At 35.7% G+C, this 27260-nt stretch overlaps 1 protein-coding gene across 15 annotated transcripts in view; it reads right to left on the reverse strand.

Annotated features, from left to right (window-relative positions):
- The window catches only part of LOC120526013 (myelin transcription factor 1-like protein), a 614625-nt gene that overhangs the window by 257249 nt on the left and 330116 nt on the right, over positions 1–27260 (reverse strand). Inside the window, exon 2 of one of the 15 annotated variants that reach the window (XM_039748835.1) lies at positions 7184–7271. The exons of the other annotated variants lie outside the window; for them this stretch is intronic. The gene's annotated coding sequence lies outside the window, so the exon portion shown is untranslated. The remainder of the gene's footprint in view (positions 1–7183; positions 7272–27260) is intronic. 15 annotated transcript variants of the gene reach the window in all.

Raw genomic sequence — 27260 nt, forward strand, 5'->3', positions numbered from 1 at the left:
GACTATTGTTTCACACGCAAAATTCCGGTTATCTGGAATTGTGTGTAAAAGGGGCCATTAAGTGGACTTTTAAAAACAAGTTAGGCTTAATTACGTATTTCATAATTTGTTTCTATTACCTAATTACCTTTTCTTTTCTTGTAACTTTCTCTTTGCCATCTTGTAAATCACTTTGAGCTATAGTACATTGTTGTACATTATGTAAATGTGCTATATAAATAAATGTTGTTGTTCACCTAAGGCATCATAACCCACAAATGTAATCTATTCTGGGTAAACACCAAGACCTTGGAGATACCAGTTCGCAATCCAGTAGCATTACTGTTTCAATGCAGGGTAGAAATGATTAGCAGATAAAGCCAAAAGGACAATATCTCCTGGAAACAGGAATAATGTAAACCTCAGGTACCACTGCTGGTTTTTTTGAGCTTTGACTACACCTTCATATCCCATTTCCAATAATTAAAAAGAACAGAGGGGATGCACATCTTGAGTATTAAAGGCAATCTCCCTAAATGCCAACTATGGAATCACAGCTCTAACTGTACAAATACACAGCTTTAATTAAATGTATTTTTTTTTCCTCTAATCAAATCATTTCTTCAGTGAGGTTATTCACAACTAAACATAAAGCAAACACCTCCCTCTTGGGAATGACTTTGACAAATATAACTATAATCTACATGTGGTTATTCATTCAGTTTTGAACCTTAAAACTGAACATATTACACCTATTCTCTCTCAGCTTCACTAGCTCCTTGTTAACTACAGAATACCATACAAAATACTGCTCTTAAACATTTAAATCCACAACCTTGCTCCCCCGTACCTCACTGATCTCCTCCAGACTGACACTCCTATCGCTTACTCAGATCCTCATCTGCAGCTCTGCTTTCTGTACCACACATCAAACTCTGTTCTATGGGAGCTCGAGCATCTCTCCTAGTGCTCCTCAACTCTGGATTTCTCTTTCCTCTCATATTCGTCAGCTTGATTCAATAGCACAGTTTAAAACTGCCTTCAAAAATTATCTTTTCAAGCTGGCATATCAATTGTGAATTCTACACTGTTACTGCCTGTCATATTTGTTTGTTTGCTAATTATTGATTTATGATTTATTATTCTCTTGTTTTTATTTTACTAGTTGTTGTTTAAGTTTATTGTAAGGTGACCTTGAGTGATAAGAAAGGTGCCTATTAAATAAAATGTATTATTATTATTATTATTAAAACAATTCCACAGATATTGGTATGACATTCGTTTGATAACATGTTATCCCTTTTATGATAATTAACTAATCAGCCCATAATTTTGCTCAATAAAAGGACTTATTTAATTGATACAATTAAGTTGAATAGTTCTAACTAAAATGCAATAACCTTAGCCATTTTTGTAAAAAATAAAATGGAAGGGAAATTATTTAAGTTTGAGCTCTTAATTGTTTCTTTAAGCAGATATATAATGACCTGCTTTCTCTGCTTTTTATGAGCTAGTTGCTTTTTTGAAAACCATTTTAGTAAAATCTATTTATTCAGATCTAATCTAATAGTGAATATCAGTTGACCCTTTGTAAAAGTATCCTTTCAAGAAGGTACCTTAGCTCAGACACATGTTGTAGTATTTTTTAAATTAGTAGTCTTTATGCAAAATAAGTTCATGTGAAAGGTAACCATGAAAAAATACTTGGTTAATTAGAACATCTATAGAATGAGATGTAAACCTACCATGTCCAGAATTTCATTAACACCTTAGCTTAGTGCATACAAAACCAGATGCTCCCCTCTACCCAATAATAAAAAAACAACTAATTTTAGTTCATTAATTCCTTAAAGCCTACATTTACAAACAGAAAGCCAGAAAGACAAAGGGCAAGTTTTCTAAAAGCATCATAGCACTGTAAACATTATATTGATGTTCAGTTATGGGGACCCCTATGGCTAGAGGATTTTTATTCCAATCAATGTATCAGTGCATCATTTTTATTTTTAATTGGTCTCATTATTTAGCAAGCTTTCCTTTTTCATTTTCTTACTGCAAGAAATTTCTGAAATGTTTTGTTGCTAAAACATTAAATAGTTAGGTTTCCTTTTTCATTTATATTTGCCCTTTTCTATAGAGTTGTTTCCCTTGTATCCAAATATTTACATCACAGAATGCTAACTTGTAGCAATGACTTCAGAGAAACATTACTTGGTCATTTGAAATGAGCAGACACATGCAGGGAAGTAACAGTTTCCCTTTAGCATTCAACATTTGATGCTATTTGCACCTTTGCCTGCAGTGCTGTTTGCTCGTCATCAGATTTTAGATACAGTTAAGAAATGGGTAAATAAAAGAGAAAATGAGAAAAAGCATTCAAAGATATGTCACAGAATACCTATATGTATACATTTCTTATAAATTAAAAATAAAGCACATTTTACAGTACAAAGGGCATAAAGTACTGTTATCATATACTGTATATATATAAATACAGAGAGAGAGAGTAACTAATTTGTAAATAATGAATATTCACAATATTTACAATCTAAAAACATTCTCATTGATAATAAGTCTTCACATTGAATTAAAATGGGCCCTTATCCATCTGGGACATCTCTGAAATGAAAGTACTGGGGGAGATTGCGAAGCCTTACTTTGTTGGGCTTTTGCCTCACCTGGAAGTGCTTCTACACCACGCTAATGGGCCACCAGAGGTACTACTGGGTACAGCATAAAAGAAGAAAGAAAGAAAGAAAGAAAGAAAGAAAGAAAGAAAGAAAGAAAGAAAGAAAAAGACAAAAAGGTGTTTAACTGTATATTGTGCTTCGTGGTTCTTTGTGCTGTGCTGTGCTGGTGGGAAACCTGGGAAATGTTTTCCAGACCTAAATATAAGACAATTTGTTGCAGAGACTTGAGTCCGTGTCTGTCTGTGTCGGGAATGGGGAGCTGGTGCTCACCTGGTAGCCACAACATGTAATACTTTCAATATTATAATTTTGAATCACTGCTTATCAAATTGTTATTTGCAATATAAATATCCGCATTAGATGAATTGGTGTGATAAGTGGTTATAGGTTGACATGATGATTGCACATTTCTTTAAAAAAAAATTAATTATGGTTGCTTGTGGTGCTTACTTTTATCTCTATTAGAATTTTTGACAGTGATGTGGTTAGTGTCCCGAGTTTACTCTGTAATCCTGATTTGGATAAGTGGGTTCAATAAAGGATGAATGGATTTCTCTGTGTCAAATGAGCATCAATAAATCTCCAAATTAATGAAACTGAAACAAACTAACTGAAATCAAACACAAAAAACAGCACAACCATCAAAAATTACTACAAAAATGAAATAATACAAAACAAGTCATCCTATCTCCTCCCCTAAATTTGTGCCACATGTATAACACTTTCAGTTTGCATTCTGCACCATTAATTCAGAGAGTAATGAAAATATATAATCATGAGTTACATATTAAAAATTGAATTAAGTGAGGTACTGTAATTGGTACTTCATTATACAGTACAGGGAGGAAAAAAGATTGAACTACTCAAAACTGAAATCTAAGCAGAAGCTGGATGACACTTTCTTTTTGATCAGCACACCTGCATGCCTTTTTCAGCAATGATTTCATTCCATAGATATTTTTCTTTTACTTGTCATTTGTAGACATTAGCTCCTATATGTCAGTCTACAGAAAAATGTGTTTCATTTCATTGGACTTTATTAAAAAAAATATGAAATTAAGCGAATTTCTGAATAGTCAAAATCTCAGACTGAGAAAAAAAATGTCATTGCACAAACACTGACAAAAATTAAGAAATCTTTGAAAATTCTAGGCAAAATACATACAAAACATGAGAAAGTAATTCTACATATGAAACAATAACTGAAGTTCTTCAAACAGAATTCTTATCAATTAAAAAACATGGAAATGTTTGGTCTGGAGTTGAAAAGAACACTCATATTGCAAAAATGCAATAACATACCATTTACACTGTAGTGTTAATGTCAGTAATGACCACAAAAGCAATGTAGAACACAAAACATGGAAAGTCTAAATATTTTAAAAAGCATATACTATAATTTCTAATGAGCAGTCAAAATGTGCCTGCTTCGTGTGCTTAGTATATAAAAAAGGGCACATCCACTTTGTAAATAGTTTAGCTATTTTCTTTCAATCTGAGGTAATTAGACAAATACTAAATTGAATGATTTCTATAATATATTTACAGCTTATTTATTAATAATTCTTACATTTGCCACTTTTGAATTAATATTTGAGTAAAGTCATTCAGTTTTCATGGACAAGATATAAAGGCAGAGTTTGCTGGCCTTAGAATTGTGTCACTGTTTTTTGCAGATAACATGGTCCTGTTAGCATCATCAGGCTGTGAACTCCAGCATGCATTGGGATTATTTGTGTCCGAATGTGAAGCAGCAGGGATAAGGATCAGCACCTCCAAATTTCAGGCAATTGTCCTCCTTAAAAAAAGGTGAACTCTATTCTCCGAGTGATATTTGATATTCTGACTCAAGTGGAGCATAATTATCTTGGGGTCTTATTCATGAGTGAGTGGAAAAGGGATGGTAAGATCAACAGACAGATTGTAGCAGTAAGTGCAGTTATGCGGTTGCTATACAGCTCCGCAGTAGTGAAGAAGGATCTGAGCCAAGTCTGGTATCTCTGCAGCCTTAAGCCTCCACCCTGGAGCTCTAAGTAGGTGGACCTGACTTAATGGACACTGTTGCATTTTTCAAGTCAGACAACCCTCCCAGAACTCTAATCTTAATCGTACTGTAACTATGTGGAGCTCTGGAGGTCTGAAGCTAGACTCTATTGGCGCACACTGAAGCAAGCTCCATATAGTTGGAACTCCAGCATGGAGGCAGTAGGGGTATATCCTTGGCTCATCCAGAAGGCAAAGCTCTCAGTTTACCAGTCAATCTACACCCCTACCATTACCTATGGTCATGATCTTTAGGTAACAACTGAAAGGACGAAATAGTGGGTAAAAAGTTTGCTGAAACAAATTTTCTGTGCAGGGTGGCTGAGTTCTCCCTTTGAGGTGAAAAGTTCAGACAATCTGGAGAGGCTAGGACTAGAACCACTAACCCTCTGCATCAAGAAGAGCTAATTGAGGTGGTTTTGGGCTTCTGATATGAATTACTACGTAACACTTCTCTGTGGAGGGCATCTTTTATGGGCATGACCAGCTGTAAGGAGACCCCAGGGAAACCCCAGGACTCTCTGCCAGGATTACATCTCCCAGGTGGATTGGGAATGACTTGGGATTCCACAGCAAGAGGTGGTTGGGAAAAGGGATGAATGGGCCTCAATGCTAAGACTGTTGGCCCTTCGAACTGATCCCAGATAAGCTGAAAGACACTAACAGAAACTGTAAAATCCATGATCATGCAGCTCATCTCTTGATAACCTGATTGCAAATGTTAATCTCTTCCCCATTTGCAGTAATATCAAAAGGTATAAATCAAATACATTTTTATATTTATAGCACACTTTCATTTGCAAGGCAAGAAATTAAGCTGCAGACTTAAGCAAAATAAATGTAGAATATGCCATTCTGTACTTCACTGATAAAAGTAAAATAATATACAGTGCAGTGTAAAAGTGTTTGCCCACTTTCTGAATTTGTCTATTTTTGGTTATTCATAACACTTAGTTGTTTCTGATTTCCAAAAAAATTAATATAATACAAAAGACAACCTGAGTAAACACAACACACAGTTTTCAAATGATTTGATTTATTGTAGGAAAAAAGTTCACTAACATCTATACTACCCATGCGACAAAGTAATTGTTGTGCCACCTTTATCAGCAAAAACTGTAATTAAATGCTTTTGGGAACATGAGATCAGTCTTTAGCATTGCTGTGGAGAAGTCTGCTCTACAGAATTATTTTAATTTAGCCACATTGGAGGGTTTAGACTATGAACCGCTGCCAACATCTCAGTCGGGTCAAGTCAGAACTTTGACCATTTTTGCAACCTTAGTCACAACAGTATAAAGTTATTGACAAAAAGTGTAATTTAAAATGACAATTCTATACAGTGCGTGAACCAAAAATCAGAATCAAATAAGCATATTAACATTTCTATTAAATCAAGAACCAGAATATCAAAGCAAGGTCTCTTTTAGAAATATATCCACAATCTTGAATTGTGATAGAACATCAGAGCTGACACATAGATGACATCACATTCTGTGCTCTTCCAGGTCATTTACAGTACATGAAAACAGGGCTTCCAAATTGCATGGACAAAGTCGGAAAAAGTATAAAAAAGCTCTTTATAGCCCACTCACACTACTATTCTAGATTAATAAATAACAACAGTTAATAATACATGTTTACTCTTCAAATGATAATTCTTATAACTACAATGCTAAATACTTACAGACATTAGCAGTGCAGACTTTATGGAGTTCTACTATAATGATAAAACTGACATTATGAAATCCCAGATTTCAGCATCAGCTTGCAAGCCTTATACTAGACTGGCAAACCCTATCATACCCTACACACCACTTTAGTAATTTTAATTTGGTAACAGAACAGGAAGTCATAACTTTAAAGTGTAACCTACTACATGGGCCTTAGACTCAATCTTAACAAAATTACTAAAAAATTGGATGGATAAAACATGGATGTTCTGCCAGCATTATCAACAGTTCATTACTAAATTGCATAGTTCTAAATGCACTAAAAATGTCAGTTATCAGACCACTATTAAAAAGCCAAAGCTAAAGCCCTACATGCTTTATAATTATAGACCCATTTCAAATTTACCCTTTTTAAAATAAATGAAAAAGTAGTTGCCACTCAGTTCACTCTAACCCTACATAGCAAAGTTTTTTTTGAGAAATTCTAGTGTGGCTCCCACACTATTCTGAGTACCAAAACAGCACTGAGTCATGTTATAAATTACATTCTAATGTCCCCTGATGAAGGAAATTGCACAGTAATTACGCTGTTAGATTTAAGCACAATGTTTGATATATCAAATCAATTCCAGAACGTACAGCAATATCGTGACAGTAGTTCATTATTATACTCAGAAGTTAAACATGTTGTCCCACAGGTCTCAGTACTGGGATTTCACATGCTTCCATTGGGAACTATGTTTAAAAAACAAAACATTATTTTCACTCGTATTCAGATGACACACAGTTATACCTTACTTTTAGACCAAATGTTGTTTTTCTGATGCTGTCCTTAATTAGTTGCGTCAGTGAGTTAAAGGAGTGGATGGATGAGAACTACTTGTCTCTGAATAAAGAAAAAACAGAAATGTTATTTATTGGGGGAATGATGCTGACTGCAGCAACATTCAGTCACTTTGTTTTTACTCAGTAGGAATTACTATTAGTTTTACTGAATCAACTTGTAATTTAGACATCTTTGACACTAATATGTGCTTTAAAACACACATTACAAAACTATACAAAAACATGTTTTTTCCATGTTAAAAATGTTGGAAAATTAAGGAATTTTATAAATATGCAAGATTCTGGTAAATTAATTCATGCATTTATTTCTAGTAGGATTGACTAGTACTATGTGTTGTTCACTAGCTGTACTAATCGTTCTTTGTGCAACTTTCAGTGAATTCAAAATGCTGTTGCAAAAATTGTTACAAGAACAAGAAAGTACAAAGACATAACTAGAGTTCTGAAGTCCTTGTACTAGCTCCCAGTTAAGCTCTGGGCTGATTTCAAAATCCTCTTTTTAAAAAGTAAAGCCTTAAATAGCTCAGGCTCTGCTTACTTAACTGAACTTATCATTACTTACAAACCAAAGCTCACATTAAGATCTTAAGATGCCAACCTACTTAAGATTCCAACAATTAATAATATAGTCAAATATTGAGCTTTCAGTTATAAACTTAGCTGTGGAATGATCTGCCTGTTAATATAAGAGATGCCCCTTCAGTCTCAGCTTTTAAATCCATGCTGAACACTCTATACTGTAGTCTAGCATACCCTGACGAGAGATGTTGATTAACTCTGCATACTGCATCACTGTCTGTTAGCCATTTGCACAAAAATACAAGTAATACAAAATTTACCATCCATTACTAACCTTCCTTTACTCTACTCGTGCTCTACTGCTGTTCTCCTACCCATGAAAAAAATCATCTGAGATAAAGGAGAATTACAATCATCAAATTAAAATTTTCTTTTACCAGATTGGACAGCCCAGCACAGACTCTACTACAGAGTTAGAACAGGAAGGTTTGAGAGGCTAGTTGGCCGAGGTCTCCTGGACAGTGATGGTCAACGACTTAATCTGTGATTTTCTGTATTACAATTTTCATTCCTTCTGTCGTTAACACCTATTGCTAAACAGTTAATAGACACAACAGTTAACAGACAGAAACTGTTGGCTTCCACTTATGTTAATCAGTTTCTACTTTGCCTTCTGTTTGTTCTGACAAATCTGTATCTTTATATGTACTAATTCTGTATTTAGTAATTATCATAATCTATACTTGAATTTACCTGAAAATTTGTCACTGTGCTCAGCTCCTGCACTCAGTAAAGGGCACTATACAAAATACATTTCACTGTATTATAAACTGAGCTGAGCAATATCTGTCCATTAATTAATTATTGAACTATGACCAGCAATTAATAAATGAGCTGATATATTGCGCTAATATGATAAAAATAGGGCATTCCTTTGTGCCTTTGGGTTATACATATGGTATGAATTAATTTACACTTTGCAAAATTTATATGGAATAAAGAGTAACTCACAACTGTTTTTCTGCTGGTGAACCTAAAGCTGCAAAAGATGGCATTTAGAATGCATGATCGAATAGCATTTGTCGCATTAAAACCATCAAAACATAGGATCAGAATGATCAAAAATTATCAAAACCCACGCAGACACAATGAGAACAGGCAAACCTCACACACTGACCAAGGTGTAGATTTGAACATTGACACCTACTGTATAGCATTAAGTAAGTGAGTAAGTATTACCTGCTAAGCTGATACTACATATACATATATGCTGGTTTGATTGTGTGTGTGGGGGGCCAAACAGCAAGGTATGACTCTATCATGTTACTGTGTGTAAAAGATTTTTTTTTTCATTATTTTGATTGATTTCTCTTTTAATGTCATTTACAAACATCCAGACTATATTTATATGTGAATTAATCTTGCACAGTTGTGCCTTGCGATGTACTTGTATTTTGGAAGCTGCTTCCTGCTTGGTGCTGTGCAAACTAGAAAAATCTTTTAATTTCATTGAGTTTGTGAAGTGCTTACTGAGGCCAGTTCTTGTACATAAGTTTTTTAAGCAGTTTATTTTTATGTTAGTGCACAGTACTAAATGAAAGTAAGATTATAAAACAGATTACAAGGTGCAATTCTGTTTAGAGAACATCAATAAAATGAAAAATGTATCCCTTAAAAGTTTTACAAAATAAACCTTGTACTTTAAAGTTCTGTTCATGTAAGGAATGGAAGTGCACAGAGCTACAAATCAAAACCAGTCAGGAAAAACTCATTCAGTATAACTCTTCAGCAAACAATCAACTTACAGTAGGTCCAGATTCTTGTTTTGATTCACTTTTATTTTTTCAACTTTAGCAACAACTCTTTGGTGATCAATCTAATGTTGTGTGTATCAGCCTCTGCACATGACTTTGACAATTCTATTCCTGACCTCTAAAAGAAAGATTTTACTTGATCTCTGTCACTCCAATTATACATATACTATAATGACATGCATTTTAGTTTTAGCACACTGCTTATCCATTCAGCTTCTACATTTCTAATATGGATATCCATTTCCTTTCCTTGTGAAACAAGCATGGTCCAATAAATACTCAAAGACACCCGTAGTTGTTGTTGACATATATGCAAAATTTTCTCAATGCTGCAAAAGTTGATTGCTGCCAGGATCGAATTAGACCATGTCCTGATTAATGTTATTAATTTTTTTGCAACTTTCCTGCAGCTGTGCACCACTTCGAGGTGTAGCACAGCTTGTAACATACCTTGTTAAATGGCTAGTTGGAAGGATTACCTACTGTAGCTTCTAGTATAACTAGTAACATACTTTATACAAGGGAGTACCTTCTTTCATTACGAAAGACAGCACATGGCGTCAAATATAGTCCTCTGGAGTTGAAGTAGCCATACTTTTCCCACCATTGCAGAGGCAGTTTTGCTCCTCAGCATTGCAGCATCATTGACAACATTGCTGCGATATCTGCTACACTGGGTCCCATTCCCCCACTCTTAAAAGCAGATGAGGTGAGGATGCAGCTGAGGAGACTACGCTCTGGAAAGGCAGCTAGTCCAAATGGCATGTGCACAAAACTGCTGAACGAGTATGCAGATCAACTCTTCAAAGTCTTCAAAGTGGGAGGGTCCCAGCTCTGTGGAAAACATCATGTCTTTTGCTGGTTCCCAAAACTGAGCGACGACCTGAAATAAATGACTACAGACCAGTGGTCCTCACATCACACATCATGAAGACACTGGAGTGGCTGCTTCTGCATCGCCTCAGACAATATGCACTGGTCCCCCTACAGTTTGCATGCCAGGAGCACATTGTTGTTGAGGGTGCAGTCTTCTATGTTACACCAGACCAAATCCTTTTTGGGTGGTTATATGAAGTTTTCTAGTGCATTCAACAGAATCCAACCCTCCATTGTTAAAAATAATAACTGGAGCAAAAGAGCTAACTGATTCTGAGCACAACAAAGACCAAGGAGATGATTGTAAATATATGCAAGTCTAAGCCCCCTCTTCGGCCAGTTATCATCAGAGTGAAGGACATTGAGGTGGTAGAGACTTATAAATACTAGGTGTCCACTTTAATGACAAACTGGACAGGTTTGTGAACACAGATGTCCTCTACATGAAGGTGTAGAGCAGGCTGTTTTTCTTCAGAAGACTCAAATCATTCAGCATGTGTAGTGAAATTTTGTCTTTGTTCTATCAGACAGTTGTTGCCGGTGTCCTCATCTTTGCTGCCGTGGGTTGGGGAGACAGTATGACAGATAAGAACCTGAAGAGGCTGGACAAGCTGGTGAAGAAGGCTTGCTCAGTGCTAGATAGAACTGTGGACTGGTGGTGGAAAGTAGTACTGTAGTAGTAATCTATCGTATCTGTTTTGTTCTTTATTTAACAGTTCCAAATTTTGGAAGGTTGTGATTCATTTAAAATAATTTTTGTTGTTATTTTTTTTAAGCATTCATCATTATGTTTCTTGGGAGCCATGATAATGTTGACGGCAAGCATGCTTATTTCCAGCCAACAGAGCAGACAGTGGTGCAAGGCTTGATATCAGTGTTCCGCCACTGTAAAAATGAGTGGGTCACACATGCACCTGTTTGCACTTTGTTTGCATTTTGAATCACAAAAGAAAATGGCCAAAATGTAGTTTTGGTAAAGTAATATTAAGAGAAAACCAAATAATTGAAAGGTTTAATGTGATTTTGACTATGACTCACTCTGACCATGATTTCTGCCTGTGTTATTAAACAGGAGGTTTATTTTATTAATTCATGGTTACTAATGAATAAAAGAGGGTGATCTATCGATTCCAAAATGTGAAAAAATGTGCAATCCTAGAGATGTTTAAGCCTAACACAGTAAGAAGATAATTCCAAAGTTGGCTGTTGTAAAGTGTCTGTTATTAAATATGCACAGTTGTGTCTGGAACCGCACATATAGCATTATTCTTGCGTGACAGTATTTCCATTTCCAGTTATTACTGTAAAACTTTGCATTTTTGCTCAGATAGCATTTCTAAAAAAACTTTAGACATGCTTTTAATTTTACCTTCACTTCTGTACAATTTGAACAGAAAATAACACATGCTTTCCCTCTAAAACTTAACTCTTTACTTGTGTTCCAATTCAGATGAAGCAAAAGCTTATGTAGCAGTGTACTTTGTCACAAGAAGTCATAAAGAGTCTATAATATTAAGAATTCCCTGAATACCTAACAACATAATTTGCTTGTGTATTCCTGGAATGGAACCCATTTTTTGCATTGCTATCAACCCAAATAGGTCATAAATGTTATCACTGAGTGTCCTTTTAAATTTATTTTTAACATAATCTTTATAAAATTATATAAAATAAATTTATAATTAAGGTGACATTTACACTATCTTTAATTTTTTCCACGTTATCACAAACCCTGGCATGATAGATCCTCCTAGGCATAGGAACTAGTGGAGAAACACACCAAATCAGTCTTTTGAATTACACTCAGATCTTCTACTTGCTTAAGTTTCCTTCTTTTTTCATACACTAATTCACACACTTTGGACTGTTTAGACAATAAGCATGGTACTCAACAACTTACTCATTACTAAATTAATCAAATATCATATCCGCTTAATTTATTTAAGGACCACCGAGGCTAGTGGCTGGATGGATTACATTATATTCTGTTAGTAAGACATATTCACACACATATTGAGCCATTCATATTGTGCAATTATAAAGTCACCAATTAAGCTAGCAAGCACATTTTTTCAAAAAGAGGGTAGGGTGGGGACCTGAATACTTGGAGATTAACTCCAAGATGGAAGGAGATAATTGGGAGCCTTGGTGTCACAATCCCTCCTAACCCATTAACAGCTGTGTTTGGTGTACTCCCAGATGGGCTTAAAGAGGAGAAGGACAAACAAACTGTGATTGCCTTAACTATACTATTGGCACGCAGACTTATCTTGCTAAACTGGAAGAATCCTAACTCTTCTCTTTTAAGTCAGTGGGTAACTGATGTTATATATTATTTAAAATTGGAAAAAATAAAATTCTCACTTAGAGGATCTGTGCAGAAATTTTTCAAAACCTGGCAGGATCTAATCAATAACATTCTAGAATAAGCTTTTAAAGCACTGAGGAAGCAGATTCTCTCCCCATTTTCTTTTTCTTCTCCATTTATCTATATTCACTTATTAATGTATCTATTTACTTATTTTTACAAGGTTTAAGTTTTATTCTGCTGCTCATGCTCTCTTTCTCAGGGGCTGGGGTGGGGACTGATTTGTTTTCAATTCTATTCTTGTAAAATTGATTACTTTGTACAGAATGTTGTATGATTTCAATAAAATCAATTAAATTTAAAAAAGGAAGTAGACAATTTGTAAACTTCACAGAAAAGAATGAGGTATTAGCAGTAACCACTATATTATAATGCCGCTCTTTCAAACATGAAAATAGAACCTTAGCTTAAAGCCATTTAATATACCCATTTCTTTTAAAATCTTCTGTTTAGATTTCGTCACTCCTGTAAATGCTTCTGTAGCATCTACTTGAATGAAGGCATAGTTGTAAAGCTATAACAGCATTCTAACCCAAAACAGATATCTGTATGTTTTTTAAAACTAAAAACTCAGAATCCACTCTTACTGAGATCCATAAACTAAGCCTTTTTATAGACTCATTACCAAGAGATAGTACTTTCTATGCTTCATACAGTGTATAGTAAATACGTGTCACGTGCTATACTGGTGATAGCAAAGTAATTTTCCTCAGCCAAACACCAGCAAACTACCCTAATCTTCCACAAGTTGCACTAATAACTTGCAAGTATGCAAGCTTGTCCAGAAAATTAAAAACAGTTACACTGAAAACAAAACATGGATGAATGTAAGTTACATCCATAAGTATTTGGGCATTGATAAAGTTATTGTTATTTTGGTTTTTAACCAAGTAATATTTATGTTGAAGTATATAATGAATGTGAGAAAAAGGTGCAGAATGCCAGCTTTAATTTGAGGGTATTTAAATACAAATTGCATAAAGGGTTCAGGAATTACAGCAATTTGTATATGTCATCCCCTCCTTATCAATGTGCATCATACAGACCAATTTCACTTCTATATAATGATGTTAAGATACTCTCCGAAGCTATAGGAAAAAGGATTGAGAAAATGGTTCCTTCTGTAATATCATATGTCCAAACCAGATTCAATAAAGGCAGACAACTTTAAACCTTCGGTGTATGTTTAATGTAGCATACTCACCAATGAAATCTAACACACCAGAAATGTTATTATTTTTGAATGCAGAACACAACCCAAGTGCTTTTCAAGGCAAAGAAGTGGTATATTCTACAATGGCAGAGTCTATCGCCTCACCTCAAACTAGCTGAAAAAGCATTTCACTTGCTGAAAACAATAGTGAAGACAGAAATACCAATAAACAAGTAGCAAAAGAAGACAGGTGTAGTAAAGGCCTGGCAAAACATCAGTAGGTAGTGCACCCAGCCTTTGGTAATTCTCATGTGATCTAGACATTTAAGTAATCATCGACTGCAAAGGATTTTCAAGAGTATTGAAAATGACGATTATAGGCAGATTTTGTTAGATCTGTCCAATTGCTTTTGAGCCTCTGAAAATGTGAAGGTATGTGTATGAAAATGTAAGTCTTTCCTAAATGGCTAACACAATATTTGTGTTAAATCATTTTTATTTAAGCTGAAAGTCTACATTTCAATCATATCTTGATTACTTCATTACAAAGCCACTGCATTGCATAAACCAATGTCACTTTCCAAATCTTTATAGACCTAAATATACATCGTATAAAACCCTCTTTTGGAAATTAGAAAGTTGATAATTAGGGTCAAAGTGTCAAATTACTTTACCATCTTGTTATTCTGGTGGTATAAGAAAGGACAGCTCATGATCTGAAACATATTATCTGATGTACTATGTATCCCTTTAGCAACTTGGCTTCCAGAAGTGGTATGGTCTCTGGAGGCAGAAAAAGCTTATCATAGAGTAGAATGGGGATAGTTCTTTACTAAATTGTGGATATTTGGGTTTTGTTGAATTATTTGAGCCTGGCTCAAGTTACTTTACTGAAGCCTAGGAACCTCTGCACAAGTAAACTAGATAAATTCAGCTTATTTCATACTACAGTATGTCTGAGGTTCCATTATAGAATAATTGTGATTCCAAGCCCCATTCAGTTATACAGTATTTATTTCATGTAAGTTATTAGGTATTTCAGACTTTAGAGATCTTTATATTTATAATTTGTTTGCCCCTTTTAATCAGCTCTCTCTCTCAACAAGCACATATTTTTTTTTCTATTTGCAAAACATGAACTTAATTTTTCTGACTTTCCGAATCCTCCATCAATGGTCTTGCTTAATAATATTTAACTGATAAGAATATTGGTAGTATTTCCAGACTTTATCAATGTCACGGTGCTCACTGCTAGACGATGTAAGGCAACATTGGGAAAGAGACTGATCTACCTATCTCAGGTAAGGAGTGGAATTCAATTATTTATAATATTAACTCTTCACCAGTTTGTGCAAAGCATGTTGTAACTCACATTAAAATGTACAATAGACACACTTCTCCAGATTAAAATGGTCTAAATGATATTTGGTATTGGACCCTTATTGTGAATGATGTTGTACAGCTTTAAAACAATTTAATATAAAATTGAAAACAATTTTGGGCCCATATATTTGTTCATCTAGCAGGCAGAACTGAATTTGCTGTATCGAGTTATACTGAATGCAACTACACCATCTAATGTTAAACTCACATGATTTCTTATACTACTGTACATTGTTAATATGTCAAATAATATGCCAACTTGCTCAACTGGAAGAATTCTAATGTACCCCAAATGCAAACGTCAACAGGTAAATGTGATCTTATATTATCTAAAACTAGAAAAAATGTTATTTGTGCGGGACTGTGTAGATCTTCTCTAGAGTATGGCAAAAATTTATTCAAAAGTCTGATCAGCTCCAGACAATGTTTCTGCTTAATCCCTGTTGTATTAATCAATCTAAAGCACTATAACATCATTGGCATTTGTTACTAAAAACCTCCTCTACGTATTGGGTCAGACTGGGGTTTTAGTGCAAAATAAGATTAACAAGTCATATACTTATTCTGTGATTGTATTTTTGATTTGACTAATTGTTGTGATGAGAGATTTTACATATAAGTTGATAAATATTTTGTATGTCTTTATTTGTAACTTAGGCAAAGCAATGTAATATTAGTGTTATATTAGTGAGAAGCATTCATATTTACAACACCACCACCTCTGTCAGAAATGGGTCTATTTGAAATTTACAACAGATTTTGGGGGACGTGTCTTAAACAAGTTTGGCTAATATTTCTCTGAAGTCTCTCTCAACCCCCCTCAGGAAAGCCAGACTGCCTAACTGCCAGGTTTTACCTTAACATATGGTTTTGGGGTATGGCAGGTGTTAAGATGTTTTCTGTTCACCCATTGGTCTGAAGTATGGCTGTTTGGAACTGGCTTCTATCAGAAGCCTTTAAGTACCATGACGAGCTATTGGCTCTAGGGGTTGGACAGGACATCTATAAATTTGTTCACTCCCTCACTCTCTCTCTCTTACCAAACTGATGAATGACCATGTCACACACCATGAACTGAAAAGGGCAACACAATGAAGAGCACAGCTTGGCAGCCATATTGAGAGAGGCATGCGGCCTGTTCTGAAGAAAGCTGACCAGAAATGATGCCTTAACTAGAGATATTTGTAAGTAACAAGTCAACAAGTCTGTGTGCCGCCTGAACTACATATCACCATTTATCAGGTTGTATGTTTGCCAATATTCAAATGTACTTCACATATTGTTATTATTTATGAATATTACCAATAATACATTGTTTAAATTGTAACTTAACTCCTGATTGTCTTTAACTACACCTAATTGCCTGAGGTTATAGATGTAGAAGGGAAGGTGGGGAGAAGTTATATACTATAATCTATGCTAATAAAAGGCAAAGCCCTCACTGACTGACTCACTCACTCACTCATCACTAATTCTCCAACTTCCCGTGTAGGTGGAAGGTTGAAATTTGGCAGGATCATTCCTTACAGCTTACTTACAAAAGTTGGGCAGGTTTCATTTCAAAATTCTACACGTAACGGTCATAACTGTAACCTAATTTCGTCCATATACTGTAACAGCCTGCAGCTCGGTCGCCATGTGAGGAGGAGTTGCGTCTCGCATCATCACGCCTCCCACATAATTGAGTGCCTGCCCATATAAGGTCAATATTTGCGGGTAAAGGACTGTGCTTAGCATATTCATAAAAGCAGCTACTGCGGAAACCCTCCCTCAGCAAAAATGCGACAGAAACTTTTAAGTGCCGGGTCTGAGCTAAAATTAAATAAAGCCGTGGACATCGCAAGATCGCACAAGATATTCACGAAATACAAGTTTAATCCAATGGTTGTGCTGCTTCCAGACATGTATTTTTGTATTAAAGCATTTAACCAATCACATTTCAGCCATCATTTGTTGCCAGGCAGAGAGGCCTTGACAATCCATTCTGCAGGCCCTCTAACAAAGAATAAATGTTGATTAAACTGTTGCTTCAACCAATCAGATTTTGAATTGGTGTCAGTAGGGCCCTCTAGCAGGCGTACGGCAACGTCACCGTATTCAGACCCATTGATTGGATAGAAGCCGATATGAGGAACTCTACAAGCCCACTGAACGCACCGCAGGTGCTCTGAGCGCAAGATCCTCGCGCGCACTATGGCCAACTCCATGGCAGGATTCTGGACAATATTATTTGGCAGACATAGACCAGAAAAACGAAAAACTGATGTTCGTCCTCAACCCCCAGAGGTTTTGGGAATACAAGAAAAATTTTCCGCATGCAGTCTTCTCCAGTTTAACACAAGAGCCACACAGCAGTTTTTGATCTGTCTTGGCTAAAAACAGAACTGACTGTAATGTATGCCATGAATGATTTTGCAGGAAAATCTCCCACTGATCTCCTTGACTTCTTTCATCAGAAAATTATGAATGAGAGCATGGGGCAGCGGTACACATTGTTACATTTGTCGGTGACTATTCCCGTGTACACTGCTTCTGTCGAGTGGACATTTTCAGCCATAAAGCGAATTAAAACTTATGCCAGAAATACGACAGGGCAGGTTCGACTTTCAGCATTAGCTTCGATGGCAATAGAAAGGGACTTTTTGATGGAACTGATGGAACATTTATTGTGGCTACAGGAGTTATCTATCTGCGATGCAGCAGCTCTTTATACTGTATTTCTGCATATTACAATAGTTTTTATAACCATAAATTAGTTTAGGGGCGGGTTGATTCAGATGGAGCACTACTAAAAGCCTAGTTGTGAAATGCACGGTCCGCCAGTGGACCAGATGATACATAAATTTGATGAACATTACAACCCGAAAATAAACGAAACTTGGCTGGAATGCCAAATGGGATGCCAAATACACAAAACAATTACTTTGACAATCATGTTACATTATTTTTAAAATGTTTCCTTTTCTTTTTCATAACTTCTTTAACACATGACATCGCTGCGAAGCGCGGGTATTTTGCTATATATATATCACAGCGACACTCATAACAGTGACAAAACAATTACATTGACAATCATGTTACGTTATTTTTAAAATGTTTCCTTTTCTTTTTCATTAATTCTTTAACACACTACTTCTCCGCTACGAAGTGCGGGTATTTTGCTAGTACCTTATAAACAGTGGTAAGTCTGTAAGGCATTCTGACAAAGGGTACAAATTAATAATACAAAAGGGGAAAGTAGAACAATATATTACTCTACAAAGACAAAACACTAATATATATATATATATTTAACATTTTATTGATTTTATTGCAATTGCACAACATTACATACAGATAGATCCATTTTTAAAAAGATAGGATTGAAAACAAATCAACCCCCACCCCTGAGAAAGAGAGCATGGCCAACAGAGTCAAACTTAAAGCTAGTAAAAATACGTAAATCGATGAATTAATAAGCGGATAAAGATAAATGGAGAAGAAAAAGAAATGGAGAGAGAATCTTCTTTCTTAGTACTTTAAGAGCTTAATTTAAAATGTTATTAATTAGATCCTGCATTTAAAAATTTTGTTTCAGAATAATGTTAATTTGGCGCACGCCCAAAACATGTGGCCCAATGAGGCTGGAACTTAATTGCAGGATTCGCAGGTTGGATCTTGCCCTGGAAACATTTTGAACAATTTTAAACGAGACAGATGTGCTCGATATATAATTTTGAGTTGAATAATTGTATGTTTTGCACATATGGATTTGACTAATATTTTATGTTTTGTTCATTACAGTGAATATTTATATGTTTAATTACAGCCCCCGATTCCAAAATATTTGGGAGAGTATTGAAATACTAATAGAAAAAGACAGGATTGATCTTAAATTTTATTCACCCTGTACTATACTGAAAACAGTATCACAACACATGATTTAACATTTTACCTATAGAATTGTGTTCTTTATTTAAAAATACAAACTTATATCATATCTGATGATTGTAATACACACAAAAATGTTAGGATAGTTGGATGTTTACCACTGTGTAGCCTCACAATTTCTTTTAATAACATTTATTAAGTGTTTGGGCACTGGAAACACAAGTTGGTTGAGTTTAATAATTCTATTCTTCCCCCATTCATCCATTAATCAGATTATCAAACTGCACATTTGTATGAGGGGCCCACTTCACTCCTGATACATTGGCAAAGAGTCCTGTCTTCAATACAAAAATTATTTAGAAACAAATTACAAATTCTTACTAACACATGCTAAAATAAATTTAACAAAACTTTCACAAAAACACTATGAATGTATAAATGTTGTATCTAGCATGTTGCATTCATCAAATCTCATCTTTATAATTGTCTTTTAGAGATTTTTTTTTAACAGTATTACCCATAATTTAACAAAGGAGCACAGGCAGGCATTAGTCAGTCAATGATGGGAGATGGGAGAGCGGATTGAGAAAGCTGAGAAATGTATTGAACCAATTTTCTATCCTAACTCAGTCAACTTCTGAAATTGTGAACTAGTAAACATCCATCCATCCATTATCCAACCCGCTATATCCTAACTACAGGGTCACGGGGGTCTGCTGAAACCAATTCCAGCCAACACAGGGCGCAAAACAGGAAACAAACCCCGGGCAGGGCGCCAGCCCACTGCAGACTAATAAACATGCAAAAAATATTTTAAATAAGTATTAAAAGAGCAGAGTAACCTGACTTAATACTTTCAAACCCATTTATCCAATTCAGGTCATGGAGTGAACCCTATCCTGACATCACATGGAACAAGGCAGCAACCCTGGCAAATTTAATGTCACACACCTTGTAAAAAAACTCTTGTGAGGAAAACAACTAAGGAATGCTTTAATCTACTGCAGGTACTGCAGTTAGTTAAATATTGTCTCCAAATTAAGTGTATGCATGGGCCTTTTGTCAGAATATTGTCATTCTCTGGTTTAAATTCTAAATTATACCAAATACCCCTCCAAACTATGAATGGATAAAGCTTGTTCACTAACCTGACAGATATAAAGCACACTGCAGAAGAGGCAACACAGAACTCTGGGCTACTTGTGTTATATCAGGATGTATGTTGAAGCCTGTATTCTTTTTTCTGGTTTGACTGTATTAAAAGCCTTGAAATACATGCTTCATGTTTAAAATAAAGAACTAATCTGTACTTCTTTCTCTGCAGAATGAATAGCAAAACTTCAGCAAAATTCTTATCTCCTGAAATTCCAACAGGAAATTCATATCTACGAAATGATGAGGGCAGGTGAGATATCACATGTGGCACCTCAGAAAATTCTCATAGCATGAGAACACAGTAAGTAGCAAGTGGATTTATTAAAGCAAAAACTTGAAGACAGACTGCAATTGAGTTTTGAGGCAGAAAGACATTTTGCTCTTAATAAATGGGTTGGCTGCCTTCTACCCAGAACAATGCCAAATTTGCCAAAATATTGTAGAATACATCATTTATTAAATAAATAAAATACTGTACAAAGAAAGGAGATGAACACAGGAAGAGCACAAGGTTACAAATAAACATAGTATAAGAAACAATACAATTGAGAGTTTCTCATATCTTGACTATACTGGTGTAAAACTGTCTGTTTGGCAGGGTACTTTGTCCATGTGCTTACCTATAGTTAACTCTGATTACTTCTCTTTCTCTCTCTCTCTCCCCCATCCGTGACTGTAGACTTACACCAGTAGAACACCCTATGTACCTCCTGAGTGTAGACTTAATGAGCCTGAGTTTAAGCAAAGTTACATGATGTCCCAGGTTTTTTAGGGAACCTTACAATGTCAAGGGAGATCCTTCATTTGCAACAAGGAACCTAATTTAGAACTTCTAGTAGCTGCCCTGGGATAGCAACATCTCCTGTGCTGCTCTTTTGCAGCTGCTCACTAAAAGGGCAAGCACGTGATTATCTGTATCAAACAGGAGGTCTTTTAACCATCCCAAAGACTGCCAGAGCCTCAATCCCTCATTACAAGGATGCTCGGGCAATGCATATAAAGTTGAACTAATTTCTTATGAAATCTTTTTCATACAGGTTGCCTAGACCAAGGCATTGCCTCCCTCTTCATGCAAGGGCCTTGCTGGGCAATCTCTTTTCAGTGCCATACTTTACTGGCTGCATCCCCACTTTTCATTGAGCCCCCCATATTAAAATATATTTTAAATTTATATTACTTATGAAATTATAATTTCTCAAAGTGCCACTCACAGGAGAAAATTTAATCATTATAAAAGCAAGTATATCTTAATGTTTTTCCTTTACTTAACTATATTTTTATTTAATACAATTTTGTATTTTGAATTTTGATAAGATATTCCTTAACATTGTAACTACACAGGTTTAAAGCAATTAAATCAATCCGGTATTACTATATATCCACAGCTTATGTAAAAAGACCTGCATTGTCATGTGACATGTGATTTTGTTACTGCTGATCAACACTATAACAGGTCAGATAGAAGGGTGAGGTAACAGTAATTAGTATGTGTGCAGTCACTCAGTCACGTTTTCAAGGAACAGACGGTATAGTTGAAGAGGTTTAGTCAGATGCTAGGACACTAAAGAGAGAAACAAATGTTTAAATCTATGAAATGTCCCATCCAAATACAAGTACAAAACAGGTGTTTTGCTGCTGAATTTAGATATCAAATAGGTCTGCTGTATCCTTACAAAGGACAGACATACAGCAGGACAGACAGATAGCTAGATAGTACCTTATTTGTCCCAATAGGGAAATATAGAGTTTACAGGTGAAATGTAGAAATATAGAAACATACAGTGCCTATAAAAAGTAACCCATTGGAAGTTTCCTCATTTCACTGTTATACAACAATGAATCACAGTGGATTTAATGTGGATCATTTGACCCTGACCTACAGAAAAAGACAATTTAATGTAACTGCAAAGTCATCTACTGACACTGACCTACAGATAAATACTCTGTAATGTTAAAGATCACTGAAAACTCATTTAATGTAATTATAAATATAAAACACAAAATAATTGTACACAAAAGTATTCATCCCCTTTAATATGACATAATTAAATCATCACTAATGCAGCCAATTGGTGTTGGTTCAATAGAGATCACCTGTCTGTAGTCATGGGGTTTAAATTAAAGTAGTATAAATGCACTTGTACTTGCAAGGTCCAGTTTGTGGAGAGTCAGTATTAGGACCTAACCTAACAGAGAATACAAAAGGATACAGCAAGCAACTCCAAGAAAGGGTGATTGAAAAAAACAAATCAGGGATTAAAGAAAAGTCGACAAATATCCCTTGGAATACAGTTAAATCATTCATTAATAAATGGAAAGAGTATGGAATAGTTGTAAATATGCCTAGAGGTTATCATCTATAAAAACTCAGTTATTTTGGAAGAAGAAGACTATTTACGGAGGACACAAAGATACCTTTGATTACTCTGAAAAAGTTACAATCTGCACTGGTTTAGATTGGAGAGACTGTGCATACAACTGTTGCCATGTGCTTTAACCACTGATGCATAATGTGAAAGAGGTAAAGAGAAAATCTGTATAACAAAATGCTCATGACACCATGGCTAGGATTTGCGGGAAAGCATGTGGGAGATTCTAAACTCAGCCAGAAGGTCCTTTGGGTTGAGCAGACTAAAATTGAGTTTGTTGGACATCAGAGTAAATTTCATATTTGCCATAATCAAACACTATACAGTACTTTATAAAATACACCACCTCCATCGTGAAGCATGGTGGTGGCAGCATCATATTTGGATATGCTTTTCTGCAGCAGGCCATTGCAGGTATGTACGTTTAGAGGTAAAATGAATGCTGCAAAATAAAGGGAAATCCTGGAGAAAAGCTTGATGCAGTCTGCAAAAAATCTGGCACATTGGAAGAATTGTTTTTTTCAGGCAGACAATGACCCCAAGTACATAGCAAAGCTAAACAGAAATGGCTTAAAACAGCAAATTTATTTGTCCTGGAGTGCCCAAGTCTGAGTCCATACCTCAGTCCAATTTAGAATTTTTTTGCTGGGCTTGAAAAATGACGTTCATTCATAATCCTCATACAGTCCAACAATGCTGGAAAAGTTTGAAAAAAGAAAAATGGTAGCATCTAGATATGCAAAGCTGATAGAGACCTGGCCACACAAACTCAAGACAGTAAATGCTGCCAAAGATGCATCCATTGTATTCTAACTTGCACGGGTATGGACATTTATGCTCTCAATTATTTTGTGATTTATATTTATAATTAATGTAGATCACTTGGCAGAAATTTGTTTTCACTCCTTTCACAAAAGGAATGCCGCAATGGGCTTTAACAAGCCCTATTTTTTGACAGCACATCCAGCCTTGACTCCCTAAGAAGACAAGAGCTTCTTCCCCAAAAAAGACCCTTGCAGGGAAAAAAAAGAAAGAAATCTTAGGAAAGGCAATTCAGAGAGAGATTCCTTTTCAGGTAGGGTGAGCATACAATGGATGTCAAAAATGGGGTAAATACAATACACAAAACAAAACACAACCAATCCCCTTTACATTGCTAGATAGCCAACCTATCATTGCTCATTTTAAATTAACTGAAAGCTTTATAAAGAACAGTTTGAACAACCTGTAAACACCGTATTGCAGTAGTCAATCCTACTAGACTATGTGCCTAGAATGTGGGCCTATTCAGTAAAACTAATGGTGGTGACTCTAAATGAGTTCAATAATGAGAAAATAGTGTTCATCATTATTCCCTCCAATAATTAACACTTCTGTTTTACCTGTTTTCAAAGACAAGTAGTTCTCATCCTTTTATTTACTAACACATCTAATTACGGACAACACTGGGAAAACATCATTTGGTCTAAAAGAAATATATAACTGGGTGTTATCTGCATACAAATGAAAATTAACATGTTTTCTAATGATAGATACCAACAGAAGCATGTAAAGTGAAAACAGTAAAGGTCCCAGTACTAAGACCTATGTGACACAATATCTCACTTCTGTGTATAATGATGGAAGTACTCTCAACACATTCCTGTACATGCCGGAATCAATTTGATAAATAAGAACTAAACCAGGCAAGGACATTGCCTGTAAGCCCAATGTCAGTTTTCAGGTCAATGGCATCAAATGCAGTGCTTAAATCTAACAAGATAATTACAGTGGAATTTCCTTCATCTGAGAATTTTAGAATGTCATTTACAATAAATGTCAGTGCCGTTTCTGTACTATGACCAGTTTGGAAACCAGCCTGGAGTTTCTCAAATAAATTGTGATGTGTAAGGTGATTGAATGATTGGTGACTACTTTTTTAAGTATTTTAGAGAGAGGGTAAATTTCAAATGTGTCTCTAATTATTAAGTATGTATGGGACTAGGTCTGACTTTTTAAGTAATGGTTTGATAACTGACATTTTTAGTGCATCAGGTACTGCACAATACAATAATAAGCTATTAATAATAGGCATTGCAAGAACACCCATTGCACTTTTTACTAGTTTGGCACTGGATCTAGGGAACAAGTAGTAAGTTTCATTGTAGAAATTAAAGTTAAGACCTCCTGTTCTGTTACAAGATAAAAATTTCTAAAGTGCTGAATGCATGGAAAGACAGGGTTTGCAAGGCCATTAAATAATTTTTTACTTTTGATTGGTGTTATGCCTCATTGACAAGTCTGCCAGATAGTGGAAATATAAGACAAGCAGAGAACTGAAACAAGAAAAGCAGTCCTTTCTTTCAACTGTGCTAAATCATAAAACAAGAATCATAAAGAGGAAAATCAAAGAAAAAGTCAAGAACCAGGAAATGTGAACAGCAAAACAAAAGTACACATAATGGTTGCTTGTTTTTCAGACAACCTTTTATCATGTCAAGTCCATGACGTCAGGCTTTGCAACCTCTGAAGCCATGCCCCCAGAAACTGGGAATGTATCCTAAACATGGGAGTCAGAAAATGATGATGTGCCTGAAAATCAAGACAACTTTGGAAAAGATGACAAAAGATGCATAACTATTATAAAATAAAATTACAGAAACAAAACCAATGTGAGAACTGAATTTTGGGCCCCCTAAAAAACTGTAATTACTAATAGACAGAAAAAATAGGCTCAGAAGAACTTATGAAAAAATAATAAAATAAAACTATCACTGTCAAAAGAGCCAAATTAAATCCACTGTGATGCATTGTGGCATAAGGAGGTGAATACTTTTAATAGGCACTGTGTGTGTGCGCTTGTGTATAGATAAATATCCTACAACACATTCCAGCTAAAACAAATATTACAGATCTTACCCTTTCTGGTTAGGCTTCCAGTTGTACACAATTACTTTGTTGATAAAACAATAGACTTCAGAAAGATGCAGGTGGAAGTCTTTTTCAGTCAGAAAGCAGTGCTCCACAACCCCAATCTGAATTTCATGTGGACAAAAGGCTGAAAATTATTTGAGGTAAATTAACACCTACACCATCAGCACAGAACTGGAGACCAGTCTTCAGTTAGTTTTAGGTGACATTTTTGAATATCAAGTAGCACCTGGAAGGACATGCATTATAATTTTTATAAGAGAGGAAATTTTGGCAATTTGTGTGATGTTTGCAAATAAAGTCAAGATTTGAGGCTGAACCAGGAGTTAAACGTAATTTGGAAAAAATGAGTCAAAGTTGGGAGATCAATAATAATAATGAGCATTGTGAAATATGGCCGGCCATTCATCCCGGCCAATACCCCTAGGCTGCAAGATGGAGCTCTCCTTGCAGCATGGAGGGGCCCCGAAGACCAGCAGGGAATTCTGAACAATCCACAGTCCTGCTGGATACCAGGGGGGCCATTAGGAGACGCTGCAGGGAGGAACAATGTTTATTTGCCATACGCCCCGGAAGTACGTCCGAGTCACATGGACAAGGGGAATGACGTGCTTCCGGGGTAAAGAAAAGGACTTTTGATCTGACCCCGAAGTGATAGGAGATCACATGGACTGGGGATTGGAACACTTCCGGGTCAGGGAATATAAAAGGACTGTGGGAGCTCCCAGACGGTGAGCTGAGCTGGGTGGAAGGGTGGCACATGTCTGGGAGAGGTGGAGAGTTTATTATTGTGATTATTGGTTTGTTGAATTAGTATTGTGGAGAGGAGGGTGCTTTGTGCACTACTGTTAATGAATAAAGTCTACCTTTGGACTTTTATCTGGTGTCTGGCGTCTTGGACAAGGGTTCAAGGGAGCAATAGCGCCTCCTATCTGTCACAGCGTGTTCCCAGCTTGGGGTACCCACACTCCCATGGGATACGATATTTCAGGGCTTGTGACAAATAGGAAGACAGTTTCACAATTTGCCAAAACTGAGTGAGGTGCGTGATGCAAATTTATCATTGTGCAAAATGTGCTTTGCAGTGTCCTATCATTTATAAGTCATTTATTAGTTTATGCTCCTGTTCTATGATGTGAAAAGAATCAAGCATTAGGCGTGCAATTGTCACCTGTAAATGAGACACAGGAATGCGTATTCTTGTGGATTCTCTGCTGTGGGTGAAGCATTCAAAAAAGGCAAAAACCTTTTTTTTAAGAGTGGAATTCATACCTTGTAATGATCTGTAGTGAAAGGCAAGGTCTAGTATTGTCAATCGAGTGTCTAAGCTTCATGGGGGACACATTTACATGATTATTGAGTGTTATAAAGGTAAATTGTTCAAATTATATTTCAGTTTTATGCACTGAGTTAAAAGAATATTTTTTGAGTTCAGTTTGTTCAGCCACACTACTATATGAGGTTCAATTTGAGGATCAGAAATATGAAATTTAACTACTTCATTTTCAAATGTAATATTAATTTTGTAGGTGGTGCAAACATAAATCAAACACTTTTTGGTGCAGGGCATAGGAAGGTTGGTAGCCACTGGTCTAAGCCAAAAGGTGAGAAA

Source organism: Polypterus senegalus, chromosome 3 (genome assembly GCF_016835505.1).
Source record: "Polypterus senegalus isolate Bchr_013 chromosome 3, ASM1683550v1, whole genome shotgun sequence".
Taxonomy (NCBI): Eukaryota; Metazoa; Chordata; class Cladistia; order Polypteriformes; family Polypteridae; genus Polypterus; species Polypterus senegalus.